The sequence below is a fragment of the Arachis hypogaea genome, chromosome 2 (assembly GCF_003086295.3).
Source record: "Arachis hypogaea cultivar Tifrunner chromosome 2, arahy.Tifrunner.gnm2.J5K5, whole genome shotgun sequence".
NCBI classification, from domain to species: domain Eukaryota; kingdom Viridiplantae; phylum Streptophyta; class Magnoliopsida; order Fabales; family Fabaceae; genus Arachis; species Arachis hypogaea.
This window is the reverse complement of record NC_092037.1, coordinates 75,350,024-75,366,233: the sequence shown is the minus strand read 5'-3', so window position 1 is coordinate 75,366,233 and position 16,210 is coordinate 75,350,024. Positions and strand designations below refer to the sequence as shown.

Genomic DNA, 16,210 nt, shown 5'->3' with positions numbered 1-16,210 from the left:
TGATGAAGGCTTTATTAAAGGAAGTCATTCTAATTTATTGTGTCATTTGAGTATTTCAATAGTGTCTTTATTCTTCTTGTTTGTTGTGATGTTTGGTTTTCAATTTGGCTGTGGTTTGTTGAAAATGCGCGCATAAAATACGTTTGTGTACATTTTATAGTGGTTATTATAGGTAAATTCTATTCAATTCTCTTTAAGGTAATGTTTGTTTTTAGATGTTAAAATTGAGATGAAGAATTGAGATTTCGTATTGTATTTGATAGTAAGAGATTAAACTAAAATTTTAGTTTAAAAATACAAAATTTCAGTCCTTTCAATATCTCTAAAAACTGAAAACACAGGGATTGAAATTTTGACGACGAAGACGAAAATTTTAATAACAATTTTTTTAGAAATATCCTAATTTAACTTTTCAAATTTTAAATCTATCTTTCAATCTTCATATTTATCTCAAATTAAACATACTACAACATTTTTTGCCTAAATAACCCTTATTCAAAATAACATTTAACAAAAATCATCTTAGATAAACAAAGACAATATTTTTAATGAGTTGCCTTTGAGTAAAGCAACTGACAAAGATAACAAAATTTTTTGCCACCTATAAAAAAATTTCTTTTTGATATCTGTTTTGTCGATTTTAAGCAAATCGATGGTAGTTCGATATCTAGTGGTCTGGGAGCGAAACCTACTCCTCTTTGCAGGTACCAGTTTTCTAAAAGTGCATCAAAGTGTCTTCGATTAGACGGGTATCGATATGTAAGATAAATTAAAATTTGTAAAATAATAAAAGAAATGAAGAAACAAGGTTTTCGAAAAGAAAATGTACTGAAATTGAAAAGATTGCGTTGAAATTTAAAGAAAGTAATAAAGTACTTTCGACTGGGTTGACAAAAGAGTGCAAATTATTGACTAGGAATTTTTTGAGATATTTTTAAGGTTTAAAAACAAACAAATAAACAACTAAGAATCAAAGTAGTGAATAATGACAATAGGTGTTATGTATTTAAATTAAAAGGCCTTGGCCGAGAGAGGATTAGTTAGAGTTTCTATCCTTATTGGCTTTCCCAAGTGCAAGAGTAAAGGTTGTTGCTTCTATTTGGTTATCCTTTAATTAATAAAGGAAAGTCAAGTAGGTAGCCAACTTCGATTCACAAGTCCTAATCACTTCCCAAGAAAGGATTAGAGTTAGTGATAATCCAATTGGCAGCAATTGCCAATTACCTATCAGCACTTGAGTATTGCAACTCAAGGAGTTCCAATTAATCAACTCCCAAACTAAGTTGAGAGTTTTAATTCGTAACATAAATGCCATTTTCATATAACATGGAATAAGAGGAAATAAGAGACATGATAAATAAGATAAATTAACTAAAAAAATTTTTAAAACTGATAATTAATCGAATGAATTCGGACAAGAAATGGAATTAAAACTGAAATTTGCTCATTATATTAATAAATATAAAATTAAGAAAATCATAGCATGAATCCCAACAATTAAATGAAAAAAAACACAAGAGTAAGGTAAAAAAAAGGCAAACTATAATGACAAAGACTTCCACTGAAGATAGTAGCAACTCTCTCTCAAGATCCAATCCGAGCAAAACTAAGAAAAAGTATGAAAAACTAAAAACCCTATGAGAGCAATTGTTTTTCTCTAGAATTCTCTAAACTAAAACTAAAACTAAGTGAGAATGAAAAGTGTCCAAGTCTCCGCTACATCCCTGCCTCTAATATGGACTTTCGGGCCTGAATCTAGGTCAAAAAGAGGCCCAGAAATTACCCCTGGCGAATTTTGATATACAGCACTGATGAGCGAATATTTTATACGCTTTTTGGGGGTAATTTCATGTAGATTTTAGTATGTTTTAATTAGTTTTTAGTAGAATAGCATTAGTTTTTAGGTAAAAATCATATTTCTGGACTTTACTATGAGTTTGTGTATTTTTCTGTGATTTCAGGTATTTTCTGACTGAAATTGAGGGAGCTGAGCAAAAATCTGATTTAGGCTGAAAGAGGACTGCTGATGCTGTTGGATCCTGACCTCCCTGCACTTGGAATGGATTTTCTGGAGTTACAGAAGTCCAATTGACGCGCCCTCAATTGGGTTAGAAAGTAGACATCTAGGGCTTTCCAGCAATATATAATAGTCCATACTTTGCGCAAAGATAGATGACGTAAACTGGCGTTTAACGCCAGTTCCATGCTGCAGTCTGGCGTCCAGCGCCAGAAACAGGTTACAAGTTGGAGTTCAACGCGCCCAAAACACGTTACAACCTGGCGTTCAACTCCAGAAACAGCCCAAGCACGTGAGAGGCTTAAGTCTCAGCCCCAGCACACACCAAGTGGGCCCCAGAAGTGGATTTCTGCACCAATTATCTTAGTTTACTCATTTTCTGTAAACCTAGGTTACAAGTTTAGTATTTAAACAACTTTTAGAGACTTATTTTGTATCTCATGACATTTTTCAGATCTGAACTACATACTCTATGACGGCATGAGTCTCTAAACTCCATTGTTGGGGGTGAGAAGCTCTGCAGCGTCTCGATGAATTAATGCAATTATTTTTATTTTTCATTCAAACACGCTTGTTCTTATCTAAGATGTTCATTCACGCTTAAACATGAAGAAGGTGATGATCCATGACACTCATCACCTTCCTCAATCCATGAATGTGTGCCTGACAACCACATCCGTTCTACATCAGATTGAATGAGTATCTCTTAGATTCCTTAATCAAAATCTTCGTGGTATAAGCTGGAATTGATGGCGGCATTCATGAGAATTCGAAAAGTCTAAACCTTGTCTGTGGTATTCCGAGTAGGATTCTGGGATTGGATGACTGTGACGAGCTTCAAACTCGCGAGTGTTGGGCGTGATGACAAACGCAAAAGAATCAATGGATTCTATTCTAACATGATCGAGAACCAACAGCTGATTAGCCGTGCTGTGACAGAGCATTTGGACCGTTTTCACTGAGAGGATGGGAAGTAGCCATTGACAACGGTGGCACCCTACATATAGCTTGCCATGGAAGGAGCCTTGCATGTGGAAAAAGGATTTCAAGGAAGAGTTGAAATTCAGAGGACAAAACATCTCCAAAACTCCAACATATTCTCCATAATTAAAGTAACAATTATTTATTTCACGCTCTTTTATTTTTCTAATAATTCCTACTGATAATTTTAATTGATATCCTGACTAAGAATAATAAAATAAACATAGATTGCTTCAAACCAATAATCTCCGTGGATCGACCCTTACTCACGTAAGGTATTACTTGGACGACCTAGTGCACTTGCTGGTTAGTTGTGCGGATTGCAAAAGTGTGATTGCAATTTCGTGCACCAAGTTTTTGGCACCGTTGCCGGGGATTGTTTGAGTTTGAACAACTAAAGGTTTATTTTATTTCTTAGATTAGGAAGATTTTGGCAATTGGGTCAAAGTCTTTTATTTTCTTTTCAAAAAAAAATTAAATTATTTTTCTTTATTAATTTTTTATTTTTCTTTGAGTCTAGTGTCTTGTTATAAGTTTGGTGTTAATTGCATATTTTATATTTTCCTTCAAAATTTTCGTATAAGTGTTCTTTGTTCTTCCTTGATCTTCAAGTTGTTCTTGTTTATTTTTCCTGTTTGATCTTTAATTTTTCTTGTTCTGTGTTTTTTTCTTGATTCACTTGTGTTCTTTTTAAAGCATTAATCTTCCAAAAGGAATATACCTATTCAGAACAAGTGTTACATTTACTGCCCAATTGGCTAAAGCGTTGGTCTATGTTCTTGGTAATTGGGTATCTTTTTTTTTAAAAAAAATCTTTTTCAAAAATAAAATTTCTTGATTTAATCTTGTGCCAAACTTTAAGTTTGGTATTTTCTTGTTAATCTTTTCATAATTTTCGAAAATTTTATTAAAGTCTTCTAAAAATTTTAAGTTTGATGTTCTTTCTTTTGTTCTTGGTGTTCTTGTGAATCTTCAAGGTGTTCTTGAGTCTTTCTTGTGTTTTGATCTTAAAATTTTTAAATTTGGTGTTCCTTGGTGTTTTCCCTCCAAAATTTTTGAAAATAAGGAGCATTAGATCTAAAAATTTTAAGTCTTGTGTCTTTTATGTGTTTTTCTCTTTCATCATAAAATTCAAAATTAAAAAAAAAATATATCTGTTCTAACTAATTTTAAGCTACTTTTTCAAAATTTTATAAATTTTAATTTTTAATTTTCTTTCTTTCTTTATTTTATTTTTATTTCGGTTTTTGTTTTATTTTATTATTTCGAAAATTATTTTTATAATAAAATAGACAATATCAACATCCATACTATCTCCCTTGCTCCATCATGGAACTAAGTGGAAATGAACAGTCCAGGAGGACTCTGGGGTCATATGCTAACCCCACTACTGCTTCATATGGGAGTAGTATCTGTATACCCTCCATTGGAGTTAGTAGCTTTGAGTTGAATCCTCAGCTCATTATCATGGTGCAGCAAAGCTGCCAGTATTCCGGTCTTCCACATGAAGAACCTACAGAGTTTCTGGCACAATTTTTACAAATTGCTGACATAGTACATGATAAAGAAGTAGATCAGGATGTCTACAGATTATTACTGTTTTCATTTGCTGTAAAAGATCAAGCTAAGAGGTGGTTAAATAACCAACCTAAGAACAGCATAAGGACATCGAAACAGCTGTCAGAAAATTTCCTGAATCACTATTTTCCTCCAAAACGGATGACACAGCTAAGGCTGAGCATCCAAGGCTTCAAACAAGGAGACAATGAATCTCTTTATGATGCTTGGGAGAGATACAGAGAGATGCTGAGAAAATGCCCCTCTGAAATGTTTTTAGAGTGGGTGCAATTAGACATCTTCTACTATGGGCTTACAGAAAAAGCTCAGATTTCTCTAGATCACTCAGCTGGTGGATCTATACATATGAGAAAAACAATTGAAGAAGCTCAAGAGCTTATTGATACAGTTGCCAGAAATCAGCATCTGTACCTAAGCAGTGAATCTTCCATGAAAGAAGAAGGTAAAACAGTAACTGCTGAACTCAGTCCTGTAGATCAGGCTAATGAATTCAATCAGCAGCTGGATTTTCTAACTCAGCAGTTAGCCGAATTCAAGGGAATACTACAAGAGACAAGAATGGCTAACAGGAATATGGAAATACAGTTAAAAAAATAGAAAAGCAACTGTCAAAACAAATAACAGAAGAATGCCAAGCAATTCAATTAAGAAGTGGGAAAACATTAAATACCTCACTTCAAAGTAGCAGGAAGCCAAGAAATGAACAAATGGCTACTCAAAATCCCTCTGAGGACAATCAGAGCCCAGAGAGGAATAATGCCGGCACTGAACGCCCAAACCATGCTCATTCCTGGCATTCAACGCCAGAAACAAGCAAGGATTTGGCGTTGAACGCCCAAAGGGAGCACAATTTTGGCGTTCAGATGCCAGAAACAGATAAGGAGCTGGTGTCTAACGCCACTCCAGCTTCCAACCCTGGCATTCAAATGTCAGTGGGGGATCAGACACATACAAGTGCTGATAACAACCCTTCTAAAAAGGCTTCCCAATCCACATCTGTAGGCAATAAACCTGCAGCAACTAAGGTTGAGGAATATAAAGCCAAAATGCCTTATCCTCAAAAACTCCACCAAGCAAAACAGGATAAGCAATTTGCCCGCTTTGCAGACTACCTCAGGACTCTTGAAATAAAGATTCCGTTTGCAGAGGCACTTGAGCAAATACCCTCTTATGCTAAGTTCATGAAAGTGATCTTAAGTCATAAGAAGGATTGGAGGGAAACTGAAAAAGTTTACCTCACTGAAGAATGCAGTGCAGTCATTCTGAAAAGCTTACCTGAGAAGCTTAAAGATCTTGGGAGCTTTATGATACCATGCACATTAGAGGGTAATTGTACCAAGCAAGCTCTATGTGATCTTAGGGCAAGTATCAACCTAATACCTGCATCTATTATCACAAAGCTTGGTTTGACTTAAGAAGTCAAACCAACTCAGATATGTCTTCAACTTGCTGATGGCTCCATTAAATACCCATCAGGCGTGATTGAAGATATGATTGTCAAGGTTGGGCCATTTTCCTTTCCCACTGACTTTGTCGTTCTGGAAATGGAAGAGCACAAGAGTGCAACTCTCATTCTAGGAAGACCTTTCCTAGCAACTGGCCGAACCCTCATTGATGTTCAAAAAGGGAAAGTAACCCTGAGAGTCAATGAGGATGAGTTCAAGTTGAATGTTGTCAAAGCCATGCAGCATCCAGACACCTAAAATGACTGCATGAGCGTTGATATTATTGACTCTCTGGTAAAAGAAGTCAATATGGCTGAGAGTCTCGAATCAGAGCTAGAGGATATCTTTAAAGATGTTCAGCCTGATCTGGAGGAACCAGAGAAAATAATAGAACCTCTGAAAATCCCTCAGGAAGAGGAGAAACCTCCCAAACCCAAGCTCAAACCATTACCACCATCCCTGAAATATGCATTTCTGGGAGAAGGTGATACCTTTCCTGTAATCATAAGCTCTACCTTAGAGCCACAGGAAGAGGAAGCACTAATTCAAGTGCTAAGGACACACAAGACAGCTCTTGGGTGGTCCATCAGTGATCTCAAGGGCATTAGCCCAGCCAGATGCATGCACAAGATCTTACTGGAGGGTGATGCCAAGCCAGTGGTTCAACCACAAAGGCGGCTGAATCCAGCCATGAAGGAGGTGGTGCAGAAAGAGGTCACTAAGTTACTTGAGGCTGGGATTATTTATCCTATTTCTGATAGCCCCTGGGTAAGCCCTGTCCAAGTCGTCCCTAAGAAAGGTGGCATGACAGTGGTTCATAATGAAAAAAATGAACTGGTTCCTACAAGAACAGTTACAGGATGGCGTATGTGTATTGATTATAGAAGGCTCAATACAGCTACCAGAAAGGATCATTTTCCTTTACCATTCATAGACCAGATGCTAGAAAGACTAGCAGGTCATGAATACTACCGCTTCCTGGATGGATATTCAGGTTATAATCAAATTGCAGTAGATCCCCAGGATCAAGAGAAAACGACATTCACATGTCCATCCGGAGTATTTGCATACAGAAGGATGCCATTTGGCTTGTGCAATGCACCTGCAACCTTTCAAAGGTGCATGCTCTCAATTTTCTCTGATATGGTGGAAAAATTTCTGGAAGTCTTCATGGATGACTTCTCAGTATTTGGAGACTCATTCAGCTTCTGTCTTAACCATCTAGCACTTGTTCTAAAGAGATGCCAAGAGACTAACCTGGTTTTAAACTGGGAAAAATGTCACTTTATGGTGACTGAAGGAATTGTCGTTGGGCACAAAATTTCGAACAAAGGAATAGAGGTGGATCAAGCTAAGGTAGAGGTAATTGAAAAATTACCACCACCTGCCAATGTTAAGGCAATCAGAAGCTTTCTGGGGCATGCAGGATTCTATAGGAGGTTTATAAAGGATATTTCAAAAATCGCCAAACCTCTGAGCAACCTGCTAGCTGCTGACACGCCATTTTTCTTTGATAAGGAGTGTCTGCAGGCATTTGAAACTCTGAAAGCTAAATTGGTCATAGCACCAATCATCTCTGCACCAAACTGGACATTGCCATTTGAACTAATGTGTGATGCTAGTGACCATGCCATTGGTGCAGTGTTGGGACAAAGGCATGACAAGCTGCTGCACGTCATTTACTATGCCAGTCGTGTTCTAAATGACGCACAGAAGAACTGCACAACCACAGAAAAAGAACTACTTGCAGTGGTTTACGCCATTGACAAGTTTAGATCCTATTTAGTAGGATCAAAAGTGATTGTATACACTGACCATGCCACTCTTAAATATCTACTCACAAAGCAGGATTCAAAACCCAGACTCATAAGATGGGTGTTGCTCCTGCAAGAATTTGATATAGAAATAAGAGACAGAAAATGGACAGAGAATCAGGTAGCAGATCACCTGTCCCGAATAGAACCAGTAGAAGGGGCGTCCCTCCCTCTTATTGAGATTTCAGAAAACTTTCCGGATGAGCAACTCTTTGCCATCCAGGAAGTGCCATGGTTCCCAGACATTGCAAACTACAAGGCAGTGAGATTCATACCCAAAGAATACAGTAGACAGCAATCAAAGAAGCTGATCACGGATGCAAAGTATTATCTTTGGGATGAGCAGTATCTCATTAAGAGATGTGCAGACGGAGTAATCCGTAGATGTGTGCCTAAAGAAGAAGCGCAGAAGATCCTATGGCACTGCCATGGATCATAGTACGGAGGACATTTTGGAAGTGAGCGAACAACCACAAGAGTTCTCCAATGTGGCTTCTACTAGCCTACTCTCTATAAAGACTCCCGAGTGTTTGTACTTAATTGTGACAGTTGCCAAAGATCTGGTAATCTGCCTCACAGTTATGCCATGCCTCAACAAGGGATCTTAGAGATTGAGTTGTTTGATGTATGGGGTATTAACTTCATGGGACCTTTCCCACCATCATACTCAAACACTTATATTCTGGTGGCAGTGGATTATGTATGCAAATGGGTGGAAGCTATTGCAACACCCACTAATGACACTAAGACCGTGTTAAAATTCCTCTAGAAACACATCTTCAGCAGATTTGGTACCTCAAGAGTATTAATCAGTGATGGGGGCACTCATTTCTGCAATAAACAGCTTTACTCTGCTTTGGTTCGTTATGGAGTTAGCCACAGAGTGGCCACTCCATATCATCCACAGACAAATGGGCAAGCTGAAGTCTCTAACAGAGAGCTTAAAAGAATCCTGGAACGGACTGTAATTAACCGTAGAAAGGATTGGGCAAGAAGCTTGGATGATGCTCTGTGGGCATACAGAACAGCATTCAAGACACCTATAGGGACCTCTCCATACCAGCTCGTGTATGGAAAGGCGTGTCACTTGCCAGTGGAACTGGAACACAAGGCCTACTGGGCAACCAGATTCCTAAACCTTGATGCCAAGTTAGCTGGAGAAAAATGATTGCTCCAGTTAAATGAGCTCGAGGAATTTAGACTCAATGCTTTTGAGAATGCAAAAATTTACAAAGAGAAAGCAAAAAGATGGCATGATAAGAAACTGTCATCCAGAGTCTTTGAGCCGGGGCAGAAAGTTCTACTATTTAATTCTAGGCTCAAATTATTCCCTGGGAAACTAAAATCCCGGTGGAGAGGTCCATATGTGATTACAAGTGTATCACCATATGGATACGTAGAGCTTCAGGATAATGACTCTAACAAAAAGTTTATTGTTAATGGACAGAGAGTTAAACATTATCTTGAAAGTAATTTTGAGTAAGAATGCTCCAAACTGAGACTTGATTAGAGCTCAGTAATAGTCCAGCTAAGGACAATAAAGAAGCGCTTGCTGGGAGGCAACCCAGCCATTTACAAAATTTAATTTTATTTGTTTTTGTTAAATTTTTACAGGTATATGTCAAAGTGTCTTCAAAAGGTAGAATAGCAATTGCTTGAATTCACAGAGTTACAGGGGAAGTTAGAAGCTCACTGGCGTGAAAAAGCCAGTAAGAAACATTTTGGGCGTTGAACGCCCAAAAGAAGCACCCATTGGGCGTTCAACGCCAGTAAGGGTAGCCATCTGGGCGTTAAATGCCAGAAAGGAGCATCTTCTGGGCGTTGAACGCCAGAAAGAAGCACCTTCTGGGCGTTTAACGCCAGAATTACAGCGTCCTGGGCGTTCAGAAAAATGCCCAGTGACAAAGGACTTCCTGGCGTTCAACGCCAGAAAGAAGCAACAGCTGGGCGTTGAACGCCCAGGAGAAGTAGCAATTGGGTGTTAAACGCCCAAAAAATGCAGCGTTTGGGCGTTTAACGCCAGAATGGTGGGGAGGAGGTAAAGTTCGTTTTTCTTCACAAATTTTCTAATTTTTATATTTCAATTCATGATTTCTTGCATAAACATGTTTCAAAATATCATCCTTCAATTCCAAAAATTTTAATCCTAATTTCTAAAAACCCTAATTTCTAAAATCCTTTTTTAAATGCATCTTAATCCATAAAGACAAATTGTTTTCCAATCCAATCCAACTCTTTTTTTTAAGTTTTTCAAAACTCAATTATCTTTTAAAAATATTCTTTCAAAATTAAAATTCAAATTTATCTTTTCCAAATATCATTAACAATTTTTTAATTATATATTTTTCTTATCATATTTATCTTTTATAAATCATATCTTCTATCTTATCTTTTTCATCTTATTTTCAAAACCTACCCTCCCTCCCTTTATATCCACATTCGGCGCCCCTCTCATCACCCACCATTCCACACTTGCTCTCCTCCTATCCCTCTCCTTTCTTTTCTTTTGCTTGAGGACAAGCAAACTTCTAAGTTTGGTGTGCTTATCCGTGATCACAAAAACATACTCACTTTGATCATGGCCCCTAAAGGAAAACAACCCACCCCAAGAGGTAAGAAAGAGAGTATTCCAAAACCACTTTGGAATCAAGGGAAGTTCTTGACTAAAGAACATTCAGACCATTACTACAAAATAATGGGTCTAAGATCAGTGATCCCGGAAGTCAAGTTCGATCTGAAAGAAGATGAATATCTGGAGATCCAAGAACAAATTCGAAACAGGAACTGGGAAATCCTAGCTAATCCTGAAACAAAAGTGGGAAGGAATATGGTTCAGGAGTTTTATGCTAATCTGTGGCAGACAGACAGGCAAAGAATAATTGGAGCTGCCCTCTATGACCATCGGACCTTAGTCAGAGGAAAGATTGTTCACATCCATCCTGATAAAATCAGGGAGATCTTTAAGCTTCCTCAACTAAAAGATGACCCAGACTCCTTTATTAGGAGAATGATGAAGGTAAACAAAGGCCTGGACAAGATTCTAGAGGATATATGCATCCCTAGAGCCAGGTGGACCACCAGCACCACTGGCATCCCAAATCAACTCAAGAGAGAAGATCTCAAACTAGTTGCCAGAGGCTGGCTGGACTTTATTGGGCATTCTATATTGCCCACCAGCAACCGTTCTGAATGTTAAAAGAGCAGTGATGATTCACTGCATCATGTTGGGAAGAGAAGTAGAAGTTCATCAACTAATCTTGTGTGAACTCTACAAAATAGCAAACAAGAACTCCAAGGACGCCAAATTGGCCTATCCAAGCTTAATTTCTATGCTCTGCAGAGATGCCGGAGTGAAGATGGGAATAATTGAGTATATCTCAGTTGAGCGGCCAATCACTAAAATATCAATGGAAAGACAATAGCTGCAGGATGATCAAATCAAGAGGAGAGCACAAGATTCCTCCCAGAACTTCCTCAATTCAAATATTGGGAACATATTGAGGCATCTGTTTCCAAGTTACAAGAAGTTATGAACCAAATAAAGGAAGAACAGAACAATCAAAGTAGCATGCTTTGCAAATTGCTTAGGGAGCAAGAAGAGCAAGGGCATGACTTAAGGGAGCTGAAGCGCCAGAAATTAATCCTTGAAGGACCAAGCACCCCACAGATCAGAGGAACATCCACTTTCTAAAATACAGGTTGTTGAGTTCTAATTTTAGCTTTAACTCTGTGATAGTGTTATCATAGGAATTTACCTTAGAAGTTATACAGTAGTAGTAGTAATTAGCATATCTATTCTGGTTTTATTTCCAATTAAGTTATAATTTATTTTTCTCATCATCATCAAACATGAATAAAATAGTAGATTTTTAGAATAAAGAGGCAATATTTTTTTCGAGTTCTTAATAAGAAAAATTCTAATTATTTATATGTGGTGGCAATACTTTTTGTCTTCTGAATGAATGCTTGAACAGTGCATATTTTGTATCCTAAATTTTACGAATGTTAGCTCCTGAAAGAATAAGGAACACGAAAAATATTATTGATGATTGATGAGCGGATAATTTGTATGCTTTTTGGCATTGTTTTTAGTATGTTTTTGGTATGATATAGTTAGTTTTTAGTATATTTTTATTAGTTTTTAGTTAAAATTCACTTTTCTGGACTTTACTATGAGTTTGTGTGTTTTTCTGTGATTTCAGGTATTTTCTGGCTGAAATTGAGGGACCTGAGCAAAAATCTGATTCAGAGACTAAAAAGGACTGCAGATGCTGTTGGATTCTGACCTCTCTGCACTCGAAGTGGATTTTCTGGAGCTACAGAAGCCCAATTGGCGCGCTCTCAACGGCGTTGAAAAGTAGACATCCTGGGCTTTCCAGCAATATATGATAGTCCATACTTTGCCCAAGATTTGATGGCTCAAATCGGCGTTCAAAGTCACCCTCAGAAATCCCAGCGTTAAACGCTGGAACTGGCACCCAAATGGGAGTTAAACGCCCAAACTGGCACTAAAGCTGGCGTTTAACTCCAAGAAGAGTCTCTACACGAAAATGCTTCATTGCTCAGCCCAAGAACACACCAAGTGGGCCCGGAAGTGGATTTTTATGTCTTTTACTCATCTCTGTACACCCTAGGCTACTAGTTTTCTATAAGTAGGACCTTTTACTATTGTATTGAGATATCGGCGGGTAGTTATCTTTGTTTTGATGCTATCTTAGATCATTGGGAGGCTGGCCATTCGGCCATGCCTAGACCTTGTTCTTATGTATTTTCAACGGTGGAGCTTCTACACACCATAGATTAAGGTGTGGAGCTCTGCTGTACCTCGAGTATTAATGCAATTACTATTGTTCTTCCATACAATTCCGCTTGTTCTTGTTCTAAGATATCACTTGTTCTTCAACTTGATGAATGTGATGATCCGTGACACTCATCATCATTCTCACCTATGAACATGTGACTGACAACCACCTCTGTTCTACCTTCGATTGGGTGAATATCTCTTGGATTCTTTAATCGGAATCTTCGTGGTATAGGCTAGAACTGATGGCGGCATTCAAGAGAATCCGGAAGGTCTAACCTTGTCTGTGGTATTCTGAGTAGGATTCAATGACTGAATGACTGTGACGTGCTTCAAACTCCTAGCAGGCGGGGCGTTAGTGACAGACGCAAAAGAATCGATGGATTCTATTCCGGCCTGACCGAGAACCGACAGCTGAATTCCGCGTGCTGTGACAGAGCATATGCAATCGTTTTCACTGAGAGGATGGGAGGTAGCCATTGACAACGGTGAAACCCTACACAAGCTTGCCATGGAAAGGAATAAGAAGGATTGGATGAAGACAGTAGGAAAGCAGAGAGACGGAAGGGAAGGCATCTTCATGCGCTTATCTGAAGTTCCTACCAATGAATTACATAAGTATCTCTATCTTTATCTTTATGTTATTTTCGTTCATCACCATATCCATTTGAGTTTGCCTGACTAAGATTTACAAGATGACCATAGCTTGCTTCATACTAACAATCTCCGTGGGATCGACCCTTACTCGCGTAAGGTTTATTACTTGGACGACCCAGTGCACTTGCTGGTTAGTTGTGCAAAGTTGTGTAATGCCATGGTATTGAACACCAAGCTCTTGGGGTTCATGACCGGGGATTATGAGAGTTGTGAAAAGTATTGTTCACAATTTCGCGCCACCAAGTTTTTGGCGCCGTTGCCGGGGATTGTTCAAGTTTTGAGCAAGCTTTTGGTAACATCAGTGCCGGGGATTGTTGAGTTTGGACAACTGAAGGTTCATCTTGTTGCTTAGATTAGGTATTTTTTTTTTCGAAATTCTTGAAGATGAATTCTAGAGTTTCATGATGATTTGTTGAAGTCTGGCTGGCTGAGAAGCCATGTCTAATCTCATTGGACCGAGGTTTCAACTTATCATCACAAGAGCTTGTTGATCTTTATCAATCTTGCTTTTGGAGCAGTGATCTGCTAAGGCTTGGCTGGCCTTTGGCCATGTCTAGTGTTTTGGACCGAAGCTTTCTTTGAACGCTTGGCTGGCTGTGAAGCCATGTCTAATTCCTGGACCGGAGTCTTAGACTAGCATTGCACTGATTCCTGGAATTCTCATTGAGAATTTTGATACCTTTTTTTCCACTTAATTTTCGAAAAACACAAAAAAAAAATTTAAGAAAATCATAAAAACAAAAAAATATTCTATGTTTCTTGTTGAGACACTAGTCTCATCTTAAGTTTGGTGTCAATTGCATGCATTCATTCATGTGTCTTAAGGATCTTCAAGTAGTTCTTGATGATTTCTTACTCTGATCTTTGAATTCTCTTGACTTGAGTATTTTGTGTGTCTCATATGCATTCTCATTAGTGTCAGTAGTATACAAACTGCTAAGTTTGGTGTCTTGCATGCATTGTTATTTGATTCTTGTTGCATTTTGAATTTTCCTTATTATTAAAAATCCAAAAATATTTTAATTTGTGTCTTCTCAAGTCAATTATACAGAGAATTGAAGATTCAGAACATACAGCAGAGGAATTGCACAGAAAAAGCTGGGCGTTCAAAACGCTCAGTGAAGAAGGACAGACTGGCGTTTAAACGCCAGCCAGGGTACCTGGTTGGGCGTTTAACGCCCAAAAGAGTAGAGTTTTGGGCGTTAAACGCCAGAATGTGCACCATTCTGGGCGTTTAACGCCAGGATGGCACAAGGGGGAAGATTCTGTTTTTCAATGCAATTTTTTTTCAGTTTTCAAAGTTTTTCAAAATCAAATCTTTTTCAAATCATATCTTTTCAATCAAATCTCTTTCAAATTTAATTTCTTTCTTTTTTCAAAGATACTTGCTACCAATTAATGATTTGATTCAACATTTCAAGTATGTTGCCTTTTCTGTTGAGAAAGGTTTAATGTTTGAATCATATCTTTTCTTGATAGCCAAGTTTTCTTTAATTTTCAAAATCAAATCTTTTTAAAATGTTTTTCAAATCATATCTTCTCAATCACATTTTTTTAAAACCAATCATATCTTTTTAACCACATCTTTTTCAAAATAAATTTTCAATCAAATCTCTTTGATTTCTAATTTCAAAATCTTTTTCAAAAAAAAAACACTTCACTTCTTTCCCACTTTCATTTTCGAAAATTAAGTAATGTTTTTCAAAAAATGTTTTCAAAATTTTCACTTAATTTTCGAAAATCACTTCCCTTCTTCTCACATCCTTCTATTTATGAACTAACACTATTCCTTAATGCAAAATTTGAACTCCATCTCCGATGATAAGTTCGAATTTTCTACTTCTGTCTTCTACTCTTCTTTTCCTCTGACACTTCAAGGAATCTCTATACTGTGACATAGAGGATTCCACATTTTCTTGTTCTCTTCTCTTTCTTATGAGCAGGAGCAAAGACAAAGGCATTCTTGTTGAGGCTGATCCTGAACCTGAAAGGACCTTGAAGAGAAAGCTCAGAGAAGCCAAAGCACAACTCTCTTTAGAGGACCTGACCGAATTCTCCAAAGAAGAAGAACACATGGCAGCCGAAAACAACAATGCCAACAATGCAAGGAAGGTGCTGGGTGACTTTACTGCACCTACTCCCGATTTCTATGGGAGAAGCATCTCTATCCCTGCCATTGGAGCAAACAACTTTGAGCTCAAGCCTCAATTAGTTTCTCTAATGCAACAGAATTGCAAGTTCCATGGACTTCCACTGGAAGATCCTCATCAGTTTTTAGCTGAGTTCTTGCAAATCTGTGACACTGTCAAGACTAATGGGGTTGACCCTGAGGTCTACAGACTTATGCTATTCCCTTTTGCTGTAAGAGACAGAGCTAGAACATGGTTGGATTCTCAACCTAAAGAAAGCCTGGACTCTTGGGAAAAGCTAGTCAATGCCTTCTTGGCAAAGTTCTTCCCACCTCAAAAATTGAGTAAGCTTAGAGTGGAAGTCCAAACCTTCAGACAGAAGGAAGGAGAATCCCTCTATGAAGCTTGGGAAAGATACAAACAATTAATCAGAAAGTGTCCTTCTGATATGCTTTCTGAATGGAGCATCATAGGTATTTTCTATGATGGTCTCTCTGAACTATCCAAGATGTCTCTGGATAGCTCTGCAGGAGGATCTCTTCATCTGAAGAAGACGCCTACTGAAGCTCAAGAACTGATTGAAATGGTTGCAAATAACCAATTCATGTACACTTCTGAACGAAATCCTGTGAACAATGGGACTAGTCAGAAGAAAGGGGTTCTTGAGATTGACACTCTGAATGCCATATTGGCTCAGAACAAAATATTGACTCAACAAGTCAATATGATTTCTCCAAGTCTGTCTGGAATGCAAAATGCACCAAGCAGTACTAAGGAGGCTTCATCTG

General features: G+C 38.0%; 1 non-coding gene across 1 annotated transcript; it reads right to left on the bottom strand.

The window, feature by feature from the left end:
• Positions 1 to 15,768: 15,768 nt before the first annotated feature.
• Positions 15,769 to 15,876, bottom strand: LOC112766599 (small nucleolar RNA R71). The gene has a single exon (XR_003184442.1). It is a non-coding gene; the product is annotated as a small nucleolar RNA R71 (small nucleolar RNA).
• Positions 15,877 to 16,210: the final 334 nt, after the last annotated feature.